This window comes from Coptis chinensis, chromosome 2 (assembly GCF_015680905.1).
Source record: "Coptis chinensis isolate HL-2020 chromosome 2, ASM1568090v1, whole genome shotgun sequence".
Taxonomy (NCBI): Eukaryota; Viridiplantae; Streptophyta; class Magnoliopsida; order Ranunculales; family Ranunculaceae; genus Coptis; species Coptis chinensis.
This window is the reverse complement of record NC_141457.1, coordinates 94,189,417-94,200,730: the sequence shown is the minus strand read 5'-3', so window position 1 is coordinate 94,200,730 and position 11,314 is coordinate 94,189,417. Positions and strand designations below refer to the sequence as shown.

The window sequence follows — 11,314 nt, the reverse complement described above, 5'->3', positions numbered from 1 at the left end:
ATCCTAATTCCGTTAGTATTCCAAAATTATTCTTCAAAAAGAGTCGTTATTATATTTTGTCTTTTTCCTATTTACACTTGAAAAAAATTATTGTTAAATATCCGTTATATCTTTGGTTCAGGGGTAATTTTGGTATTAGATGAAATATCCAACGGAATTAGGATGGAAGTCAGACGGCGTTGGGGGGTGGGGGGAATCGTGATGTTTACAAATATGGGAGGTTTATTATAAACTGGTGACAAATGCAAGGGGTTTAAACAAATGAACCCATGAAACAAAGTATGTAGGAGAAAGAGGGAAATAAGATGCCTAATAAATAAAAATAATACTAAATCCCAGGCACACTTTTTGTTTCATATTTATTTTTGTTCAATTTATTGTTAATCATGCAAATAAAACTCACTTTATTTAGTTTCCTATTAGAGACAAATATTAGCAATGATTTATGTATGGACAATCGAAAAAAAAAAAAATATGTATGGACACATGGCAATACACTATGTATTAGACCTACATGCCCACATACAAAACTCCCAACATCGGGGCGGGCCTAGGCCTATGTTGTCTAAGGCTTTGTATATGGCTCTCAATATAAAAAAAAAAGGCCCTGGGAAGTTCTAAAAAAAGCCCACCAATTTTTTAGTACTTTGCATTGGGCCTTTTCATGCCCCACATACTAAATTTTTCGTGACTATAAGTGATTGCTAGACTCTGTTTTGTTAGATGACTTGTCTTGACTCTTGATATAAGATATTACTTTAGATTTTGAAGTCTTAGAACCTATAAGAGGTTATTAGGAGTTGAGACTATTCAAACTTGCCCTGCCCCACATACTAAATTTTTCATGACTATAAGTGATTGCTAGACTCTGTTTTGTTAGATGACTTGTCTTGACTCTTGACTCTTGACTCTCGATATAAGATATTACTTGAGACTTTGAAGTCATAGAACGTATAAGAGCATTCCCAATGCAAGTGGATTTTTTCCCCTTCTTATCACCTCCACGTAGGCAGTTTATCCCCCTCTTTTCACCGTTTTGGTGAAAAGCAAGGTGAAGTTGCGCAATGTAAAGGAAAAAAAAATCTCGGACGGGATGTTGGATTCATCTGGAGGCTTTTTGATCGAGACGGAATGTAACATCCCGTTTGGTATTTTGTCCGAGGTTAAAAAAAAAAACTGAAAAATCAAAAAATACAACGAGGCGAGAATGAAACATTAAGTAAAAAAAAAACCGATTTAAAAAAAAAAAAAACATACGAGACGGAATCCAACATCCCGTCCGAAGATATCAAGTCAGCCACTATCTCAGTTGAATGTTTCACCTTGGTTTCAACTTAGGAAAATAGACACCAGTTATTCACCTTTGCATTGGGCACTGGTTTTCCACAAAATAGAGATGACTATTTTCACAAACCCTCCATTTTCACTTGCATTGGGAATGCTCTAAGAGTTGAGACTATGCAAACTTGACAATTGGTTAAAGTGATATTAAGAGGAAGGAAATAAGAATTGAAAAGTGAATTATTGGATGCCACATCCTATTGTCAACATCACGTCCAATTTTTCCAAGTCCTGTGGAATTTGCAATTGTGTCTATGTCAATCATTAGGGCATCTCCAATGGGGGGTGTAAAATTACACCTCCACCTAGGCTCCACGTAGGTGCCATTAGGATTTTACACCTCTAATTGTATAGTATTGTATAGCCATAAAAATCATCCACATTCTAGTAAAAAAAAATTTTAAACTCGGACAATCACTCCAAGTGGCGCCCCTCTTTAGATTAACTGGAATTGAAGGGTTAAAAAATAAAAGCTTCAAATTGAAAAGTTTTAAGTTGACGTTATTTTTAAGTGACGCAGGGCTTTTATTAACTAATAGGAGAGGGAATTCCCCCCCTTATTAGCTAATACACTATTTATTACCTACCGTTTAGCACCCCAATTGGAGAGAGTTTTTTTATATTTGGGGTGTAAAATTTCCACTCTATACGATTTACACCCCCCATTGGAGATACCCTTAGAACGACAACAACCGAACATGACTTACTCTACGAAGAAGAAATCCTCCGCAACCCCTTCTCATTAGATCATGAGTCATAATTGGATAGCCCACTTAGCCCGGCCCATTATAGACCTTTTATTTTTTTGGTAACTGGCCCATTATAGACCTACTCTCCTCACCCAAAAACTAATAAAAACATATTTTCCCCCCGAGTTAGGAGCTGAAGCAAAATACACCACTTTGGGAGTTGAATCCATCTGTTTACATGAATTAGGAGTTTTTAGGTTGTGCCTCGTGTTTGATTGAGTTGCTACACTTTTCACAAACCAGGAGAGACATTGTTTTCACTTGGTTTGTATATATATACTTGTAAGTTGTATGTGCGTACTGAAAGAATGTGCTTGCAACTGTACTTGAAACTCTCTCGGATAGGAATATTGGAATCCAAATCAGTATAGAAATCAGCAATTCACCGAGGAAATATTATTTAGGAAAGTTTGAAGGAGCTATATTTTACCGTCGTTCCTTTTGCAGCATATATTTTGGTTTCAATCGGTCGACATTATACCATGGACTATGGAAGATTCTGTGCAGTTAACAAGATTTAATACAACACCAAATGCAAACACTCCACACTACCATCTTGAGGGGCCATTGCCGAAAGTAATCTATCAACGAAAGAACCAAAGGGAAGATGAAATAAGATGATACAATAACGCCACACGCGCCAAAAATGGGGAATTAGGCCCTTCTGAGACTCGAAGTGTCCATATATTTGGTGGTGCAGATTAGTTTCAATGCCAACTAAGCAATTTCCTGGAAGGTACAAGCCTTCCGGATCAGAATGTGATCCCTCAAAAATCTTGGGCAACTAATCGGTTGGACCGAAAAATGTTCCAAACCATTTTTGGGCCTTGTAGAGGTATCACCTTCGTTGAGCGAAAGAAAACATAAAACCATTTTAGAGTAGTCAATTATGAGGTATCACCTTCGCATTCTTCCTCAATAATCAAGATCTTCCATCTAACGGGATTCATCATGGCACAAATTTCACATCCGAGCATTGGATTGCATTGCGATACATAAGACCCTAACAAATGACATCGGTTTCAAGGGAAAAACCAAGGTAAGACACTAAATTTCAAGACTCCGCCCGAGAGAGGGAGCAAGTAAAAGCGAAAGAAAATATGAATTACCCATTCATGAATAATCATAAATACATAATGAGAAAATATCCTTTTAATCAATAATCAGAAATATGTGACATAAATATCCTTTTATCAATAATCGGAAGAGTTTTACAAAGACTCTAAACTCGGACCGTGAACCCTACCAACTGCAAAGATTAAGAAATATTGCGACTCTAACTACTAAGGCGTCAAACATAAGGCATCCAATGAACGAAACAGGTTGTCCATCACACCTCTTCATCAGCGATTTGCTGAGCTCTGCCTATCTATCTTTGCTTTCTCATGGATAGATAATATTTGTCGGTAGAACAATCAACTTAAACCAAAGAAAACTTAAACCCTGAGAACAATTTTTCATTGAAGGTTGAAGTTAATAAACTTACATTTCAAAAAAAAAGTAAATCAAGTAGTTTCTAATTTTTGCTCATCTTATCAAATATTTCTAGTTTGCCATCTTGGCAAAATGTTGCCATAAAGCGCCCTTCTTATTGTACTCCTTCATTTTTTCCTTCAAGACTTTATACTCAAGCTTTCCATCCCTGTTTCAACAAAGATTCCACCCCAACATACATTCAGTCAATAGACATTGGATATTAATGAATTAGCCAGTACAATGAAAAAGGCATAATACATACCTGTTGTTGGGATCAATTTCCAACGCCATCTTAATATCAATCTCAGCAAGGTCCAAATCAGCCAGCTGGATGTAAGCTTGGGCTCATCTATAGAGTGCCTTGACATTCGTACTCTCAAGTTCTAGTACCTACAATATTATTAATGGAACATTAATCCTCAGGCCCCTTGCTTTGATGCGATTTGAGCTGTAGGTATAAGTTGGTCCGCAGTTACCTTTGTGCAAAGCTTCTCTGCCTGTTTGTAGTCCTTTAACTTCAGCTTGCAAGCTGCATTGTTCAGATTGCAGCTTACCTTCAGAACCTTGGACTGTTTCTTTTCCTCTTCACTGAAGTTGGTGTCATATTCAATAAATTTACCAGCCTGATTACAAGGAGATTTTAACTCAGATGCAATAACACAAAATCATATCTAAAATGATTTGATCCTACTAAATACTATCTTGCCTTTTCATATCTTTTTGAAGCCTGAACATATTTTCCAGCTTTGAATGCTACATTTCCTTCCTCTTTCTTCCTACCAGCAGCTTCAATTTTCTCAGGTGTGTTCATGTCCCATGATTCTCTCTCCTAATGATAGAAAAGGACAATTTTAAACTCACTCATACCAAGCACAATGCAAGAGCCGCACAAAGAGAAATCTCACTGAAGATACCTTGACAAAGGATTCAAGCTCAACTTCATAGTATAATACTCTATAATGTTGAATTCGGGGGAACAACAGCCAATTCTTGCTTGGATTCAGATGAACCGAAACCATATTCTGGAGCAATAGTCAACTCTGCAACCTCGCCTTTCTTCATTGTCATGGCAGCTCTATCAAGTCCATCAACAGCTTGCTCTGCAAAATGTAAAGACTACACTTCAGTATCCAGTTTAATATTGTTAACAAAGAAAGTATGCAAAGTCCACCGACATGAAAAATTACCTTCATCCGTCTTGAACTCAAACAGCTCATCATCGTCATGCCCCTTCTTCAGAAATACAGTTCCATCTTGCAACTTCCCAATAAATTTCACTGTCAGACAAATGAGATAACATTATTATGCACACTACAACGCATCCCATTCCACTAAGAACTCCTACCATTTATTACAATAACAAAAATCGAATTAATACTCCTTATTATCCACTGTTCCTTCATTTGGACGCTCATAACCTTCTCCTTCCTTGACGATCTTCTTTATAACCTTCTTGTCATTAGTCACTTCAGTCACAGTCTTCCACGAAACCAATTCAAGAGTTATATGAAGTGTGGCACTTGGTGGCACAGCGCCTTCAGCACCAGAGGCTGGTCGACCAATCTCTCCAAAGCCATCTGAAAGTACAGAAATGCAATGTAAGTGACAGGTTCCACAATCTGTATAATTCAGTGATTTCCACTTCAAGAAAACTTACATTGTGGCTTCACTGTTAGGAGAACCTTTTCTCCCTTCTTCATTGTCTTTACTGCTTTTGATAGTGCTGGGTAGAAATAACCTGGTTGCAAAGGCAGAACATGCAGATTCCGTTAGAGAAGTCGGAACAAAGATAAGCAACTAGCATTCACCCTAAAGTAAGGTACAAAACTCCCACCATCACCCACGGTAGACTCCACCCCTTCAGATTTAGAAACCACTGTACCATCCTCAAGCTTAGCTTCATATTTAACTGCAGAATGGACAAAAAGGAAGCAGGTAAAATAACCACGCAATTCCATCTCACTAAAATCAACTAAATGATGCAATATGCAGGTCAATAACACACCAAGCACTTCATCGAGGTCCTTTGGATTCTCCTACTTCTCTCCCACGGTAAGTACCTTCTTGAAAATTCCTCCATCCTTGCAAATGTCCTTGACACTAGACCATGAAAGCAGCTCAACATCAAACTGAAGTGTCGCATTGGGAGGAATTGTAGGAGAGGAACCAGATTCACCATAAGCCAACTCAGGGAGGATTGTAAATAAAGAGTTTTCACCCTTCTTCATGGTATTGATACCCTGGTCCCATGATTCCCATCCCTTGATCACTTGCCCTGCCATGGATACCACAAGAATCATCAATTATAGTGGAAGGTAATTACAGCTAGGATTCTGATACTTGGAAGGTTCGAGATCATAATTCCAATCAACAAAATTCATAATGCGATATACACAACAAATACTAGCAACCAACAAAAAATCAACCTTCCACTGTATTTTCACAATGAAACAAAAGAACAATGCACATCTTTACTTAGGTAGAAACTTCAAATCCATTTCAAAATCAACAATTTTCTTCCATAGGCAAGAAATACTAGCAAGGAATATCACAGACCAGTACCAGATATATGTTTGGTTGCATGATAAAAAGTCATTCTCAAACATATTTATCTACAGTCGCCATGGAAAATATAACACAAATGACCACTAAAGGTTATATTAAAATATTCGGACGATTCGGACACCAGAGCGTCTCACATTTGTAAGACTGGATGTCTAAACCAGTAAGTAACGAAGGCTATATAAACGAGCAATTAAACAGTTATATGAAGATGGGCAGAAATACGGCCATACACCCCCACGTCCCAAATAGAACTGGTAAAAGAGTCCAGCTATTCAATCTTGGCTCATTCTTGGTGTGTTCAAACTCAGCTCGTGTTAAAATATGAGCTGATCCTACACATATTCTAAGGCTCCTTAGAAAACTAACAGGGCTTGAAGACAACTAGGTTTTAATTCACTACAATTCTACAGTGGTGAACTGACTGAGTTACTCGGGATCAAGTCAAATTCGGCTCACTCGAGCTCACACATGAACAAGATGAGTCAAGCCATTCTACATCTTCCAGCTTATTTAGAAACAAATAAACGAGCCGAGCTTGACCATATTGAAGCTCTAATTGTTGACTGTAAGACCAGCCTGTCCCTAGGCTACAGAGTGACACTCTCCATTTTGTACATCAAACCGAGTACAAGAAAAGCTTCTTACGATAAAAGTGTCTTACATTTCTAAAAATGAATGAGGACAATCAAAGTGTCTTACATTTCTAAAAATGAACGAGGAGTGTCCCAGTCTTAAGATTTAACGTCTAAGTTACATGGATACATCATATCTTGAAAATAATCTGTGTTGGATATGTATCCACATGTCCACATATTGTCGTATCCGATTCTTCATATCCCTCCATGTCAGATACGGACACACCTATCCGTGTCAATATAACTTAGTTTAAAGTATATATGTGGGCAAATATGGAAAACAATCTAGTGATTACATGCAAATCAATCGAGACCACAATCTTCTGCTCCTCTTCTTCCTGCTCCTGCTGGCATATGAACATGTTTAGGAGGGTTGTATTTGTAAAATGGATGAAACCCTCAAACCCCCCAACAAGAAAAACTACATGACGACTGATTTCACTTTCAGTCTCAAGAAAGTATTTATGGGCATCAAACGGCTGAATCCTGGAATCTGACTCAGAGTAATTGAAGCTGGTTCCCCGATTCATTGGAGCAAACGCTGCAAAGACAGTGACTGTGTCAAGTGCACAAATGGTGAAATGGGTTCTAAGACAATTAATTGAAAAGGTACTTACAGGGATGGTAAACTATTCTTTGGGTTTGGCTTGGATTGAGGGTGTATAGAAAAGAATGTGTCTGCATTTAACAAGTCTTAAACTTAATGAGCATCCAACTCAAAACCAAATGGCTATCAGTGGAGATATAAACTTTTATATTTATATTACAAGGTTTTAAACTTCCCATGTGGGACTGTACTAAACATCTCAGCAACAAGCATGGTTGTGATTCATATTGTTTGTGGCAGGGTTCTCCAATATTTTCTCTCCCCTTGATCACTCCGAGGTGGTCTTCACTTTAACAGGGAATCATATAACATGTAAGAGCTTAAAGTCACAAAAAGAATGATGGTGTTTAAATTGCATATATTTTGCAGTGTACACTCTTTACATTTAGATGCCAAGTTTATGAAAGTCAGACAGATAAACAACTTTTGAAATCATATCATAAATGGAATTATGGAAACACAGGCCATTTTTTGTGGACGATTTTTGAAATGAATTTATGGTAGACTAAGCAAAATTTTAAGTCTGAATCTTACTCTTGAATGCAATCTGAATTATAAAGAGGAAACAGAAAGTGTTATGATGCATATGCATATTGTTCAAAAAACAAAACAAAAATTTAAATTACTCATAAACCAACCTTTTCACTCATTCTTTCTCCTTGTCATATTCAAACTTATAAGGCCAACCTTCTCCCAAGTATCACCATTCCTGCTTCCTCCTTGAAAACCTTGATCCTACATTTTAGAATCATAAACAGTTATTCAAATTAAACCAGAGGATTGATTCAGTTAATCCAAACAATGAAGACAGGGCTTCTGCATGGGGAGTATATTACAAACTTTGACACGACAGAAAGATACTTCATCCTTTCTTTTATTTGTTTATCTTTTTGATCGGTATACTTCATCCATTTCAGGTTGCACCGACTTTGGACAGCATGACAATTTCTAAAATCCCCTTTCTGTCTTGTTAACCGAGAAGCAGATTTATCCGTGGCAGGGTAAAACTTTTGTGCCCAAGAGACTAAGTATTCGTCAACATTATTGGAAAATTCCGAACACATGTATGTAACTTGGAATAATCAGCCTAGGAATATACAGCATGGGAGAAATGAGTATAATCAGATTAACTGTTCTAATATCAAATATAGAATCTAGTCTTATCACTCACTAGATACAAGCACCACTGTGTTTCGGTAAGATGGTAACCCTAAATTCTCCGCTCTTACCTTACGAAACTGGAAGCAATGAAGTATGCATAGTTACTTAGTAGTAAATAATGTCATCATAACAAAATATGGGACATTGTACATTAGTAGCGTTAATACCTTAACTTGTTCAGATTTGGACCGCCTTCTCCTGGAAAACAAAAACTGGCATAAGTAAATACAAATACCTAATGTTCCATTCATAATATATTTGAATAAGATTAAATTAAAAAGATTAGCAGGATAAAGTTGACAATGGCATCCTTCAACAAAGAATTTAGTAGAGAAAAGAACTAAAATTGAGTGCTGAACATAAAGGAGGTGCATAGATGCGTACATTGGACTCAAATGGCTTTGAATGCACCAAGTCAGAAGATAAATACAATTGTTTAGAATGTTAAACACATCATACTTTATTCCTTGTTTGCTTACTCATTTACTCCTCTTAATTAAAGTCATTTCTCTTCAAAAATCTCTTAAAATGGAACAAGGTGTTGGAAATGTGAATGAATTTGTGTCCTCATGGGTTTGAACCCATGACCTTTTGTATCTACTACACTCTAATGTGGGGGGCTTTAGTCCCACATTGGTTACTAAACTTAAGACTCTTAAGTTTATATTGGTTGTGTCCTTATGGGGGATAGTGTAGAGATATAAGGAGGTGAGCATGCACAAGGCCTCCTTGGTTTGGGGGCTCTCGGGAGGTGGGAGCTCCGAGAAAACCTTAGTCTTGGCGTGTGCCCCACACACACGTCGCTGAGGGAGTGCAAATCCACCCAATTGGGCTTCAGACAGACACTGACTCTCGCCTTGAGTGGCAAACCTATAAATCAAAACTCTCTCTTGTTTAACAGTGAACACAGCTTATTGTTTGTTCTTAAAAATCAAAACCTTGTCCGAGTATATCCGAAAGCAGGTCATTGGTCGGGTGACGCCTTCGTCCATTGTTGTATCCTCGGGAGACGCTTGAGGTCGGCAAAGAACCATACCGGGCGTTTTTAGCGTTTTTAAGGAATTTGTGCGAGCACAATCCTCGATGATAAGTTTTACTTGCTTTATTATTACCGTTTTCGATACTAGATTATTACAATCTTAAGACGAAAAAGCAATCTGTTATTATCTAGTATTGTGGCTCTCATCGTTCTTAATAATCGCTAAGATGGAGAAACCCTCGGTAAGTCCGTCAAGCTTTGAAAATTTTGATGGCAGAAATTTTAGTTACCGCGGATGAAAATGAGATTTTATCCGACTACTCAAACCGGTTGAATGGATTTCGATTGAGAAACCCATCTACAATGAAGATGAAGATGAACCCGGTGGATTCCGGGTGGTGTGGATGATGGGAAAAGAAAGATTATTTATGTCGAAATTATATACTTGATTGTCTTTCCCTTGATTTGTATGATGTTTATCGCCGTGTAATGATCGCTCTGAATTGTGGAATTTGCTTGATAAGAAGTATGCTATCGAAGATGCAGGTTCTAAGAAGTTTCTTGTAGGAAAGTTTCTAGAATTCAAGATGGAAGATGGGAAATCTGTTGTTTCTCAAGTGGAGGAGCTGCAAATAATTATTCATGAGATTTTGCAGGAAGGTTATAAAATATGCAAAGGCTTCCAGGTTGCTTCCATCATTGAAAACTCCCTTCCTCGTGGAAGGAGTACAAAAACAAATCTCAAACATAAGAAGAAAGAGATGACACTAGAAGATCGATCGTCAACCTTCGGATCGAGGAGGATAACAGGAAGGTGAAATCAATGTGGAGACTCGAAATGAAGGCTAAGGCTAACCTGGGTTGAAGTAACGCCGCTAGTTCTTCTAAGTCTAAATCAACTAAATTCCCGTCAAAAAGAAACCATATGCGAACAAGAATAAAACATCCCAACCTCACTTTTAAAAAGAAACCTTACAACTCAAATTCATTGCTATGTGTGCGGATCTCGAGGTCATATAGCCCGATTGTAAATTCAAAAAGGTCCGAATGATGGGAAGAAAGACAAGGCACAAGCAAATGTAGTTCGGGATGGTAACTTTTCTCACCGCGTGGTTATCGAGGTTAACTTGGTGAGTAACATGATCGACCGTGGGTAGACACGGGGCTACCAAACACATCCGTGGCACTAAAAGTGCATTTTCGTCCCTTCACTCCTCCGGGAGAAGGAGAAAGTCCGTTCATGGGTAACTCATCCGCTTCTAGAGTGAAGGCAAAGGGATTAATTTGAAGTTCACTCGAAATGTTCTTAATTTGAAGGATGTTCTTTATGTTCCCGATATTAGGAAGAATCTGGTTTCGGGTTCCCTTTAAGTAAGAAGGGTTCAAACTTGTCTTTGAGTCGGACAAATTTGTTCGACTAAGGGGGAACCTTTGTGGGTAAAGGTTATTTAGATGAAGGCTTGTTTAAGCTCAATGTAACCGATTTTGAATTTAATAAAGCATCTACTTCTTCTTATATGGTTGAAGTCATTTGATCTGGCATAGTAGACTTGGACACGTTAATAATGTTTCAATTAAAAACCGATGCATCTAGGTAACATATCCAAGAATACTATTTCTGAAAATAAGAGATGTGAAGTATGTGTAGAATCTAAATATGCTAGGAAACCTTTCAAAAAGGTAGAAAGAAACACCGAAGTTGTTGGCATTGATTCATTAATCGACTCTATGTGATCTTAAAAGGTTACATGACTAGAGGAGGTAATAAATATTTTGTTACATTCATTGATGATGCTTCACG

General features: G+C 37.6%; 1 protein-coding gene and 1 pseudogene across 5 annotated transcripts in view; one reads left to right on the top strand and one right to left on the bottom strand.

Annotated features, from left to right (window-relative positions):
- Positions 1-11,314, top strand: part of LOC147519134 (vacuolar protein sorting-associated protein 2 homolog 2-like) — a 51,484-nt gene that overhangs the window by 34,246 nt on the left and 5,924 nt on the right. The gene's annotated exons all lie outside the window — the stretch shown is intronic.
- Positions 3,636-11,314, bottom strand: part of LOC147519130 (peptidyl-prolyl cis-trans isomerase FKBP62-like) — a 58,622-nt pseudogene continuing 50,943 nt past the window's right edge. Inside the window, exons 5-14 of the transcript XR_015213127.1 lie at positions 5,572-5,841; positions 5,401-5,475; positions 5,224-5,304; positions 4,955-5,143; positions 4,754-4,849; positions 4,481-4,666; positions 4,273-4,395; positions 4,043-4,189; positions 3,829-3,956; positions 3,636-3,732 (exon numbers count right to left, since the gene is read on the bottom strand). The product of XR_015213127.1 is annotated as a peptidyl-prolyl cis-trans isomerase FKBP62-like (transcript). The remainder of the gene's footprint in view (positions 3,733-3,828; positions 3,957-4,042; positions 4,190-4,272; positions 4,396-4,480; positions 4,667-4,753; positions 4,850-4,954; positions 5,144-5,223; positions 5,305-5,400; positions 5,476-5,571; positions 5,842-11,314) is intronic.